The sequence below is a fragment of the Zalophus californianus genome, chromosome 12, assembly GCF_009762305.2.
Source record: "Zalophus californianus isolate mZalCal1 chromosome 12, mZalCal1.pri.v2, whole genome shotgun sequence".
NCBI lineage: Eukaryota > Metazoa > Chordata > Mammalia > Carnivora > Otariidae > Zalophus > Zalophus californianus.
Genome location: NC_045606.1, coordinates 9,753,301 through 9,767,561, shown reverse-complemented (window position 1 = coordinate 9,767,561; position 14,261 = coordinate 9,753,301). Strand labels below are relative to the sequence as shown.

Below are 14,261 nucleotides of genomic sequence, written 5' to 3'. Positions count from 1 at the left end.
GTATGGAACTGTTGAATACCTAAAACTAATACAGCACTGTATGTAACTAACTGGAATTAAAATAAAAACTTGTATTAAAAAATTCTTAATTGTTTTTCTGAAGTAAAAGCTTAAAGCGATTATTTTCCAGCTGATAAGCAGCATTACAGTGATGCCTGGGTGGCTCAGCCTGTTAAGCATCTGCCTTCGGCTCAGGTCATGATTCCAGGGTCCTGGGATCAAGCCCTGAGTCGGGCTTCCTGCTCAGCAGGGGACCTGCTTCTCCCTCTCCTCACTGCTCATGCTTTCTCTCGCTGTCTCTCTCTCAAATAAATAAAACTTTTAAAAGAAAAAAAAAAGCAGCAGCAGCAGTACAGTCTTTATTATTATGCCCTACTATAGTACCACACTGCCACCTGTTGGAAAACATCACTAACAAAATGTTTTTATTCCTAACCAAGTTTGTAAGGAGATTTGCGAATTTCTGAAAGAACATGAAAAGGAACTGTGTTGATTTTACTTTCTTGCCCACCACACTTGATAAAAACTATTAGTAAAGAGTCTGGCCCCTGATTTTTGCATCTGACTCCCAGGAGATATTTGCTGATTGCCTGGCTCTGGTGGCAATGGGAGCTTGCATTTCCTGGGTCCCATAGGACCATAATAATTGGAAACATATCTTGGCAGGCTACCACCCCCAGGACACTACCCAGACAGAAAACTGAAACATACCCCTTTCCTTTTCATGAAAGGCCTATGTGGTGGTCCTGGAGCTTCAGGTTTGGCACACATCTGAAGGCTACACAAGTACTCTTAAGAAACAAATTGGAGGATACCATTTTTACACTCTCCCTATGCCTTGCTACAGCTCACTAGTATTTCCCGGAAAGTTTACATTCATCTGAGTCCTGCTTTTTGTGACTCTTGGCAAGGGGACACCTCCAGACTGCCTGGCTCTGGTAGCCAGCAGGGCTTACATTAGTGGTCCCACGGGACTGACACTCACACTCACACACACACACACACACACACACACACACACACACACTCTCTCTCTCTCTCTATATATATATATATATGAATTTGCATACTTTAAAAGCTGTTGCTTGAGGGTCTGGCTTCCAATCAATCACCTGAATCTAGGTGCTGACTGAGGTCCTCCCCTTTGGCACACTAGTCTTAGACACCCTCAACTACTGGGAGCTACTAAAAATAAAAGGGGCTACTTGGGCAATCAGAAAGGTTTGAGAGACAACTATGACCTAGGGCAAAAGCTGAACAATAAGGTTCATCTCTTACACAAGGCCGACACTTCAATACTGAGAGAAGTAGCTGTTTCATCTAATGTGTAGAAACCAACACAGAGGGTTAAGCAAGCAAAAGGAAGAAACAGATGAATATGCTCCAAATGAAAGAAGACTGCAGAAAATAAAACTTAATAAAAACAGAGATAAGTAATTCACTTGATAAAGGGTTCAAAGTTAAGATCATAAAGGTCATAAAGATGCTCGCCAAATTCAGAAGAATGGACGAACACAGTGAGAATTTTAACAGAGGTAGAAAATATAGGAAAATTCCAAAAAGAAGTCAAAGAATTAAAGAATACAATAATTAAACTGAAACAATACTACAGGGGTTTAACAACAAACTAGATGAAGAAAAAGAAAGGACCAATCAACTTGCAGACAAGGCAGAGGAACTACCCACTAAGAGCAGCAAAAAGAAAAAAATAATGAAAAAATATACAGATACCTTAAGGGATTTCTGGGAAAACATCAAGTAGACTAGCATTTGCATTGTAAGGGACCCAGAAAGAAAACAGAAGAGTGAAAGGGACAGAAAATTTACTTGAAAAAATAATAGGGGAAAACTTATGCAACCTGAGGAAAGAGACATCCAGATCCATGAAGCATAGAGAGTTTCAAATAAAATAAACCCAGAGATCCACCACATCAAGATATATTATAATGAAAATGTCAAAAGTTAAAGACAAGAAGAGAATCTAAAAGGAGCAAAAGAAAAATAATTCATTATACAACAGGGAATCCCCATAAGAGTATCAGCAGATTTTGCATCAGGAACTTTGTAGGCCAGCAAGAAGTGCCATAATATGTTCAAAGTGGTAAAAGAAAAACATTTCCAACCAAGAATACTCTACCCAGAAAAGTTATCATTCAGAATTGGAGGAAAGATAAAAAGTCTTCCAGCCAAACAAAAGCTAAAAGAGTCCATTGCCACGAAGCTGGACTTACAACAAATGTTAAAAAGATTTCTTTAAGCTGAAAACAAAGGGCATTAATTTCAGAAGAAAACATATGAAAGTATTAATCTCACTGAGAAAAGTAAATATGTAGTAAAGGCAGAAGATTATTACTTATAAAGTTAGTGTGAAAGTTAAAAGACAAAAATAGTAAAAATAACTAATTACAATAATTAAAGAGTACATAAAATAAACCGATGTAAAATGTATAATCAAAAACATAAATCATGGCAGAAAGAGAAAATGTGGAGCTTTAGAATGCATTTAAATTTGTTAATCAACTTAAGATAGACTGTCATAAATATGTTTTTATATGTAAGCTTCATGGTAACCACTAAGCAAAAATAGTAGATACACAGAAGATAATGCGAAAGGAATCAAAGCATACCACTAAAGAAACTCGTTAAATTACAGAGGAAGAGAGCAAGAGAAGAAGAAAGGAACAGAAGAACTAAAAATAGCCAGAAAACAATCAAAATAGCCACAAAACAATTAAAATAGCAATGAGTACATACCTATGTCAATCATCGCTTTAAATATAAATGATCTAAAATTTTCCATTAAAAGACAAAGGGTGACTGAATGGATAAAAAACAAGACTCATCATTCTTTTAAAATGCACATGGAACATTTTCCAGGATTGATCACATGTTATGCCACAAAACAAATCTCAACATTTAAGAAGACTGAGATAACTCAAGCATCTTTTTTGACCACAACAGTATGAAACTAGAAATCAATTAAAAGAAGAAAACTGGAAAAAACACAAACACATGTAGGCTAAACATGAAATAAAATGGAAATGGAAACACAATGGTTCAAAATCTTTGGAATGCAGCAAAAGCAGTACTAAGAGGGAAGTTTATAGCAATACAGGCCTGGCCCATCTCAAGAAACAAGAAAAAATTCAAATAAACAATCTAACTGTACACATAAAGAACATAGAAAAAGAATAAACAAAGCCCAAAGTTAGTAGAAGGAAGCAAATAATAAAGACTGTATTGAAAATAAATGAAGTAAAGACTCTAAAAAACAATAGAAAAGAACAATGAAACCAAGAGTTGGTTCTTTGAAAAGACAAATTGATAAACCTTTAGCCAGACTCATCAAGAAAAAAAGAGGACTAAAATAAAATCAGAAATGAAATAGAAGCTATAACCCACACCACAGAAACACAAAGGATCATGAGACTACTATAAATAATTATATGCCGACAAACTGGACAACCTAGAAGAAATTATTAAATCTCTAAAAACATACATTTTTCCAAAATGGAATCAGGAAGAAATAAAAAATCTAAACAGATTGATTATTAGTAACAGGATTCAAAAAACTCCCAATAAATAAAAGTCCAGGACCAGACAGCTTCACTGTGAATTCTACTAAACACTTAAAGATCAAATTATTCCAAAAATTCAAAGATGAAGAAATGGTTCCAAATTCATTTTTAAGGCCAGCATTACCCTTATACCAAAACCAAAGACAGCACAAAAAAAAAAAGGAAAAAAATTGCAAACAATATCCTTGATGAAGATGATACAAATATTCTCAACAAAATATTAGTAAGCTGAATTCAACAACACATTAAAAGGATTATTCACCATGATCAAGTGGGATTTGTTCCAGGGATGTAAGGATGGTCCAATATCCCCAAATAAATCAACCATGATACATCACATTAAGAAAATGAAAGGCAAATATCATATGATCATCTCAACAGAAGCAAAAAAAGCATGTGACAAAATTCAACATCCATTCACGGTAAAAACTTTCAACAAAGTGGGTATAAAGGGAACATGCCTCAACATAATAAAGTCCATTTCTGAAAAACACACACTGCTAATACCATACTCAATGGTGAAAGCTAAAAGCTTTCTCTAAGATCGATAGCAAGACAGGGATGCCTACTCCTACCACTTTGATATAACGTAGCATTAGAGGTCCTAGTTACAGTAATTAGGCAAGAAAAATAAATAAAAGGCATTCAAATTGGTAAAGAAAAAGTAAAACTGTCATTATTAGCAATTGATATAATACTACATATAGAAAACCATAAAGACTACACCAAAAAAACTATTAGAATAAAGGAATTCAGTAAAATTCCAGAACACAAAACTAATATACAAAAATCTGTTGCATTTCTGTGTACTAATAATAAACTAGCACAAAGAGAAATTAAGGGAAAAAAATCCCATTTACAATTCATCATAAAGATAAAATGCCGAGGCCAAGGAATAAATTTATCCAAAGGACTGAAAGACCTGTATTCTGAAAACTGTAAGAAACAGGTGAATGAAATTGAAGATGACACAAATAAATGAAAAGATATTCCATGTTCATGGATTGGAAGAATTATTGTTAAAATGTCCATACTACCCAATGCAATCTACAGATTCAACGCAATCCATATCAAAATACCAACAATATTTTTCACAGAACTAGAACAAATAATCCCAAAATTTTTATGGAACCACAAAAGGCCCTGAATAGCCAAAGCAGTCTGGACAAAGAATAAAGCTGGAGGTATCACAATCTCAGATTTCAAACAATATTACACAGCTACAGTAATAATACCCCCTCCTCCAACTGCAACATTTTTCACAAACTCCATAGTATTCCCTCATCATTGTTACAGCCCATACCCCACAGTAAATAGCAACTTCTCATTCTTCGCTAATAAATATCATGGATATTTTTGTACTGGGGGAGGAAAACTCACCTGTCAAAAGCAGCAGTATTCATAGCATACCAGAGTAATTGCCAAAGTACCCATCTAGAGCAACGGAATAATAAGAGAGTAATCCAGATCTTTGCAACTATACAAGTGTGCAAAATCACCTCCATTTTAGAGTCTGCTGGGATGGGTAACTTGCCCAAAAACATTAAAAACATAGAATTAAGAAAAACAAGAGCATGAATTATAAAGAAGTTTAGGATTTGAGAAACTATCGGGGTAAACCTTTCATTTAGTCTGAATTCTAATAATTTTAATAATTCTAATAATTTTAATAAAGAGCCCCATGTCCTAAGACAAAAACTTCTACATCCCTTCGATTAGGAGATGGCTCTTTGAATTTATATTGATAGAAAGGTAAACATGACAATATATGTCTGAATTATACCATTCTTTTAAATTTCATATTTTATGTGAATGACAAAAAACACTGAAATGTATGTGCAGTTCCTCAAAAAAATTAAACAGAGAATTACTCTATGATCCAGTAATTCCACTTCTGGGTACACACCCAAAGAACAAAACAGGTATCTGTGTACCAATGCTCATAACACCACTATTCATAAAAGCGAAAAGACAGAAACAACCCAAATGTCTATCAACTAATAGGTAAACAAAATGTGATATACACATACAGTGGGATATTATTCAGCCTTAAAAGGGAAGGAAATTCTGCAATATACGACAACATGGATAAACCTTAAAGACATTATGCTACATGAAATAAACCAGATATAAAAGGACAAATACTGTATGATTCCACTTATATGAGGTACTTGGAATAGTCAAACTCAGAGACAAAAACTCGATGGTGGTTGCCAACAACTGGAGAGAGGGGCAATATGGAGTTATTATTTAATGAGAATGGGGTTTCAGTTTGGAAGATGAAAGTTCTGGAGAGGATGGTGGTGATGGTTGCACAATAACATAAATGAACCCAAGGTCACTGAATTGTACATGTAAAAATGTTTAAAATGCTAGATTTCATGATATGTATATTTTACCACAATTTAAAAAAAACCCTGAGGCAAACAAACACTGAGTCAAGAAATATAAGAGTCATCCTAACAAATCAGGCCAAAGGGTAATAATGAAGCCTTTGACATTGTATGTAAAATAGAGATGCAACTTTTTCTAGGGAGCTTTGTTATATAGCTTTCCTCAGTTTCTCAAAATGTTCAGAGATCCTAAAAATACTTTTTTCCACTACCTTAAATCCAATGAAATGAGAAAAATATGAAAATAATTTTAATAGGATTTTATAAAACTACTATCTCCAGCATGCCCCAATCGCTATAGGACCAGCATAGTTACATTCAAGCTCTGCATACATAAAATCCTTAAATAAACTTCTGCTGGTATGAGGTAAGTACCCACCATTTGATGACCAACTGTCCAATATGGCTCTCAGAAATCTAAATAAGAGAATATGGGAATAGCTTCTAGAAGTATGTTTGAAATATAAAATCAAATGAACCAACAAAGCTAAAGTAGATTATAGTGTATTTTTCAAGGAAGAGAGATAGGGAAGCACCAGTGTCTGAAACAATGAAAGCTGTTAAGTTAAATACAGTACCAGGGACTCAGACATCACATTAACCAGTGTCAGTTTATATAATCCCTATAATTTAAGAACAGTATCCCAAACTGCCACCTGGAGGCCTTTTCTAGGAAAAGATTGACAGTCCCGACAACACAAAAATGCAAAACATTAGTAGAGTAAAAGATACAAAACAAAGTTAACAGGCAAACAGACCAAAAATACCTGCCACATATCTAACAGTCAATGAGAACAGTCAATTCTCTACACAAAGAATTCCTACCAATCAATAAGGAAAAAACAAAACTCAATAAGGGATAGACAAATTATATAAACTGTTTCCCCCTGCTTCATTTTTCAACTCTTAAAATGCTGTTCACAGGTTCTTCATAGCACGTTTTCCGGGGCCTGGTCTTCTACACATTAAAGTTGTTGTTCAACTGACTCTCTGAATTACCCCCACAGATCTATAACCTGGTCTCCAAGAACAGTAAAAATTAACCTCATGTGCTTTTCATTTAAAGGAATTATATCATAATGTACAAGACTGTCATACACCTAATAAATGACTTGTACCTCAAATATATAAAGAACCCTTACAGGGGCCCCTGGCTGGCTCAGTCGGTAAAGCACGCAACTCTTGATCTCGGGGTTATGAGTTTGAGTCTCACATTGTAGAGATTACTTAAAAATAAAATCTTTAAAAAAAAAAAAGGAACTCTTACGATTCCATGATGAAAAGATAATCTAATTTTAAAAATGGGCAAAGGATATGAACAGGCATATATACAAATGGCCCACAGCACATGAGAAGATGCTCAACATCATTAGCCATCAAGGAAATGCAAATCAAAACGAGACACAGTTCGCACCCACTAGGATGGCTAGAATTTTTTTTTTAACCACTAGAATTTTTTTTAACTTAAACTCAATTAGCCAACATATAGTACATACTTAATTTCAGATGTAGTATTCAATAATTTATCAGTTGCGTATAACACCGAGTGCTCATCACGTCACATAGGATGGCTAGAATTAAGAATAAAAAACAGGTGGTGACAAGTGTTGGCAACGATATGAAGAAATCAGAACCTTCGTATACTGCTGATGGGAATATAACACGGTATAGCTGCTTTGAAAAATAGTCAGGCAGTTCCTCAAAATGTGAAACAGAATTACCCTATTACCCAGCGATGCTAATCTTAGGTATGTACCCAAGAGAAATGAATACATGAAGCACAGAGGACCACAGGGGAAGGGAGGGAAAACTGAACGGGAAGAAATCAAAGAGGGAGACAAACCATGAGAGACGCTGGACTCCAGGAAACAAACTGAGGGTTGTGGAAAGGGAGGGGGTGGGGGGATGGGGTAACTGGGGGCTGGGCATTAAGACCACGTGATCTGATGAGCACTGGGTGTTATCCGTAACTAAGGAATCACTAAGCACTACATCAAAACTAATGATGTTACTGTATGTTGGCTAATTGAATGTATAAATTTAAAAAAAAAATGATGTTCACACAAAAACCTGTACATGAATGTTCGTAGCAGCATTATTCATAACGGCCAAAACTCAAATGTCTACCAGCCAACCGACGGATAAATAAATGGTGGTATATCCATAGGATATACCATAGCTCCTAAAACAGTGCCTGGGAATATTAGGAATTCAATACATTTTGACAGAACGGAAAAATAAACTTCAAAAGGTAGGTAAGCCATTGTAAAACTTTGTCATATCCAAAGTGATGAAATTACTGCATGTTGGCATTGCTGGAGCATACAGGCTGTATGTGTAGGTGTTTTCCAGGAAAGCAGTTGACTGAAACACTCAGCATTAGCAAGACATTGAAAGGTCTGGAAGCCGGGCTAAGGCATTTGTATTATCCTGAGTCACCGGGAAGGCCAGTAAGATTTTGAGCCTGAGAATAACACAATCAGATCTGTGTTTTGTATGTGCAAAGTTGAAGGAGAGTCGTTACTTCTACACAAAGGTGAAACTGAGCAATAAGACGCCTTAAACGTGGAGCAATAACCCACAGGTAAGAAGGAGAAAGATTCAAGAAGCGAGTATTCAAATATAAGAATCTTTATGGATTTTTAATATTATACACAACACACCGACTGACACTCGTACAGGCACATATGTGCCGTCCCTAACAATAAAGATCATTTCTACCGTCAGGACCCTGGATGGAGGGCAAGTGTGATGGGGACAAAAACCACTATGACCTTAGGAACGCTCAACACGGACTGCAGGGCAGGGTCACGGTTAGCTACTCACGGCCTCATAACCCCGGGGAGGGAGGAAGCACCTTGTAGCCGCCCGCGGCGCTGAGACCACCAAGGGCCCCCAGGCACCAAGCAACCAGCGGGGAGGTCGCAACCGGGCGACGGCGCAAGCCGCCGGGAGGTAATCCCTGAGGACATTACCCTGGCAGCAGCCCACACGGAGCGCAAACGCAGCCGCCCAGACTGTGGGAACAAACATTTCCAAGGGTAAAAGAGACCGGGACGTTTGGACCCACGCGGAACCTAACCTGTCCGGGATCCCGGCAACTAGCCGCGGAACGCGTGTGCTCTCCTTCCCGAGGCAGCAGAGTGGGCCGGAAAGGTCCGCAGGCCCCCACGCCGGCGAAGAGCAGTGGAGACTTCCGGTGCGTCCTCCTCGCGTCTAGAGCGTCAGGACCGGCCGGCCGCCCGGCTCCGCGCACTGGTGCACCAAACCCGAGTCCCGGGCTGAGAGTCCTTGGTGGGGGTGAGGGTTGGTGGCCTCAGCTTCCCGGACGCTCGGACTCGCACCGGGAATGGTGTCGTCTCCTCAGATCCCCTCTTTCTGTTTTCTGCGTCCCGTTAAGCCCCCAGCATACAGTTCAGTCCAGCAGCGCTAGTCGAGGAAATTTAAACCACCGGCTTATATGGCTCCTGGTAGGGATCTGGCGTTTTGGCGGACCTCCAAGGACTTGAAACCACCCGCCATCTGAGTCCCATTCTGGCTCTGAAGTCCGTGTTGCCCCATTCGGCTGAGAAATTTGGCAACATTAAATTTCCTTTTATTCACCAAATACTTATTAAATGCCTACTGTGCTCCAGGGAATGCAAGGGTACGAAGGAAAAAAAAAATGTAAATTACTTGAGTTAAGTAGTAAAATGAATAATAGAATTAATCTCAACATTTATTATAAGGATGTAAAGCACTTAGGTAGGGTCTGGCACTTGGTAAGTAATCAGTAAGGATTAGTTACCCTTATTCTCACTTTGAACATTCCACTGTTGTCACTGATGTAGGAAAGATGTTAGAGTTCTAAGTCAACAGCCAAGAAAGAATTATTTTATTTATTTATTTGAGAGAGAGAATGAGAGAGAGCACCTGAGACGGGTTAGGGTCAGAGGGAGAAGCCGACTCGCAGGGAGCCCGATGCGGGGCTCAATCCCGGGTGTCCAGGATCATGACCTGAGCCGAAGGCAGTTGCTTAACCAACTGAGCCACCCAGGCGCCCAAGAAAGAATTCTTTAGAGGTCTTTGGTGCAAAAAGGTGCGTCCTCCTCGCAGGTCTAGAGCGTCAGGACCGGCCGACCAGCCGGTATTAAAGTACATGGACAACATGTATCACATGACCTCATTGATATGAGGAATTCTTAATCTCAGGAAACAAACTGAGTGTTACTGGAGTGGTTGGGGGTGGGAGGGATGGGGTGGCTGGGTGATAGACATTGGGGAGGGTATGTGCTACGGTGAGCGCTGTGAATTGTGCAAGACTGTTGAATCACAGATCTGTACTTCTGAAACAAATAACGCAACATATTTTAAGAAAAAAAAAGAAGATAACAGGAGAGGAAGAAAAGGGGAGTATGTCAGAGGGGGAGACGAACCATGAGCGATGATGGACTCTGAAAAACAAACAGGGTTCTAGAGGGGAGGGGGGAGGGGGATGGGTTAGCCTGGTGATGGGTATTGAGGAGGGCACGTTCTGCATGGAGCACTGGGTGTTATGAACAAACAATGAATCATGGAACACTGCACCAAAAAACTAATGATGTAATATATGGTGATTAACATAACAATAAAAAATTTAAAAAAAAAATAAAGTACATGGACAGGGACCTGTGGGCAGAAAGCTGCAATGGGGTTGGTAAGGGGTGGTGATGATATACCTTCAAGTTGGGAAGGGGTTAGGGATAGCATAAGTCTCTAAGGAATTTTGGAAACAAGGTTTCCAGGACCTTGAGGGGGTTACTTATTGTTGGGAAAAGGTCATTTATTACTGTCTTATAAAACCTTAGGCGGGGCACCTGGGTGGCTCAGTCGTTAAGCGTCTGCCTTCGGCTCAGGTCATGATCCCAGGGTCCTGGGATACAGCCCCGCATCGGGCTCCCTGCTCCACGGGAAGCCTGCTTCTCCCTCTCCCGCTCCCCCTGCTTGTGTTCCCTCTCGAACTGTGTCTCTCTCTGTCAAATAAATAAATAAAATCTTTAAAAAAAAACTTTAGTCATGAGACCATTCAGATGTATATCCCTGGGTCATATGCTTGGGGGATGATTGCTAACATGTATCTTGGGGAGTAAAGATAAAGGAAGTTTCCAAAGGAATTTTTATGATATAGAAGACCTACAGGGTCCTAGGGGTCAGGCTAAGATTGCATTTTGCCCTTAGCAAAGTGTCAACATCCAGGCAGGTTAGTCCCTAGAGGCATGTCACTCTGCCTGTTTCAAGGCTTTGTCAATGGGCAACAAGTAGTAAGGAAATTAATTTTTCTTCTGCCTTTGTTTCCCACATCATCATCACCACTATTACTATCATCATTTACTTTTTTAATGTCAAGTTTGAAGTCCAAGTACCTTTCCTCCAAAAAGTAGTCTCAGTATCAATGGGTCACCTAAATTTGATATGTTCCATAACCAGACTAGTCAAGTTTAATGTCATTTCAAACCTGGAGCGCTCTTGTTAATGAAGTTCTTGGGGGGATACCTAATATGTTTCCTTATTTCCTGATAGAGATTATATGAAGATTAAATGAGGTTAGGTAGCACTGATGATGTTGTAAGCGCGCAAAAATATTAGTTATTATTGTTAAGTCAGCTTGAGACAAGAATTCTACTTCTTACAGCCCCAAGTATCCTATGTGATACTTTCTCTCTCTTTCCTATATATTTAAGGAAAGGATCTGTTTTGCTACCTCTTAACTTCCAAGGAGCCAGGGCAGGGGTAGGAGGAAGAGAGATGAGGAGGGGTTGACTATAGTGCTGTCAATGTGGGCAAATGAAATGGCTACTTTGAGAAATGCACCAACAGCAACAGGGTCAAATCCAGCATATCTAGTCTATCTCTCAGCAGCCACCTAGAACTATCAAATCAGAATAGAGTTACTATGTATGGTAGTTGTTCATCTACACGGAAGTATCATTTTCTGCATATTAATATTCTACTACCTTACTAAGTTGTTTTATTGTTTGGAGTTGATTCTTTTAGATTTTCTGTGATTACAATCATGTCATTGAGATAAAATTTTACCTTAATCCTTCCCAAGTTTTGTACCTCTAATTTCTCATATCTAATTGTATTGGCTAGTTATTTCCAATAAAAATATTTAATAAATAGTGAAGACAGTAGGCTTCTTTGTCTTATTCTACTTTTAATGGGGTATCTCTAGAAGTGCCCGTTAAGTATGTGCCTGGGTTCATAAAACAAATCTCAATAAATTTACATAGATTAAAATCACGCAATATGTTATGTGACTGCAGTACAATTATATAACATAAATTAGAATAACATAATTATAATATATATAATACATAACAATTAAATTAGAAGTCAACAGGTATGAGGAAAACTCCAAATATTTTGAAATTAAACAACATATTTTTTTAAAGACTTTTTTTACTTTTTTGAAAGAGAACATGAACAGGAGGAAGCAGAGGGAGAAGCAGACTCCCCACTGAGCAGGGAGCCAGATGTGGGGCTCTATCCCAGGACCCTGGGATCATGACCTGAGCCGAAGGCAGATGCTTAACCAACTGAGCCACCCAGGCACCCTAAACAACATATTTTTAAATAGACTATGGGTCAAAGAAGAAATCACATCTTGATTTCTTCTTGATCACATCTTGATCAAATATCTTGAACTGAATAAAAATAAAAACATATCCAAAAGTGTAGAACACAGGGCAAGTGGTGCTTAGAGGGAAAAATTATTACTTTATATGTCTATATTAGAAAAAAGGAAAATCTAAATTATTTAAGCTTCCACTTTAAGAAATTAGGGGGAAAAAAACAAAACTAGGGACAAAGGAAATAAAGATACTTCTGGAAATTAATTGAATAGAAAATGTGCTTCTTTTAAAAGATAAAATTACTAAACGTCTAGCTAAAGATCTGATCACTCAAAAAAAAGAGGTGGGGGGGACACAAATTAACCAATATCAGGAATGAGAGAAAAGAAATCAGCGCAGATCCTATAGGCATTAGTGAAAAAGAAAAGGGATTCTGCCTCTAGTAATAACTGAGTACTTCCTATTGGAGCAACCCTCCTACAGGTAAAAACTGCAAACTCTGGGCCAAGTAGAAAAAAATAACTACCTGAAGATAATGAAAGAACAGCACAAGAAGGTATATACTGGAGAAGAGTTAATGCTTTTGTAAAAAAAAAAAAAAGAGAGAGAGAAAGAAAGAAAAGAAATGGGACAGTGAGTTTCCCATTTGTACAGCTTTTTGCTTGAGGGCAAACCCCAGTTCTTGCTTTATTTTGTTTGTTTTGTTTTTTATTAAGTTCAATTAGGAAACATACAGTACATCATTAGGTTTTCATGTAGTGTTCAATGATTCATTAGTGACCCTAAGATCACGACCTGACCTGAAATCAAGAGTCAGATGCTTAACTGACTGAACCACCCAGGTGCCCCCAACTGTTTTGTTTCTTAAATTCTGCAGAGGAGTGAAATCATATGGTATTTTTCTCAGATTTATTTCATGTGGTGTTCTTCTCAGATTTATTTCACTTAGCATAATACACTCTAATTCCATCAACATCATTGCAAGTGGCAAGATTTCATTCTTTTTGATGGCTCAGTAATACTCCATTGTGTGTGTGTGTGTGTGTACATATATATATTCCATTATATTTACTTATATATATAAATATAAAAACACACACATATACATACCATATCTTCTTTATCCATTCATCATTTGATGGATATTAGGGCTTTTTCCATAATTTGGCTAAGGTGGATAATGCTACTATAAACATTGGGGGTGTATATGACCCTTTGAATTAATATTTTTATATCCTTTAGATAAATACCTAGTAGTGCAATTGCTGGGTTGTAAGGTAGCTCTATTTTTAACTTTTTGAGGAAACTTCATACTGTTTTCCAGAGTGACTGCACCAGTTTGCATTCCCACCAACAGTGTAAGACAGTTCACCTTTCTCTGCATCCTTGCCAACATCTGTTGTTTCCTGACTTGTTAAATACAGCCATGTATGGTGTGAGGTAGTATCTCATTGTGCTTTTGATTTGTATTTCCCTGATGCAGAGTGATGTTGAGCATTTTTCCATTTGTCTGTTAGCCATTTTATGTCTTTTTGGAGAAATATCCGTTCATGTCTTCTGCCCATTTTGTAATAGGATTATTTATTTTCTTGGTGTTGAGTTTAGTAAGTTTTTTATAGTCACCTTTTAGTTTTGTTGATTGCTTCCTCCGCTGTGCAGAAACTTTTTATCTTGATGAAGTCCCAATAGTTCATTTT

At 37.9% G+C, this 14,261-nt stretch overlaps 1 protein-coding gene across 4 annotated transcripts in view; it reads right to left on the bottom strand.

Moving 5' to 3' along the window:
• LOC113912040 (cytochrome c oxidase assembly factor 1 homolog) overlaps positions 1-9,498 on the bottom strand; it is a 94,612-nt gene extending 85,114 nt beyond the window's left edge. For 2 of the 4 annotated variants that reach the window (XM_027575083.2, XM_027575082.2), the window contains exon 1: positions 9,054-9,498. The gene's annotated coding sequence lies outside the window, so the exon portion shown is untranslated. The remainder of the gene's footprint in view (positions 1-9,053) is intronic. The other 2 variants (XR_003516673.2, XM_027575075.2) reach the window with 2 other exon arrangements.
• Between the last annotated feature and the right edge of the window lie 4,763 nt (positions 9,499-14,261).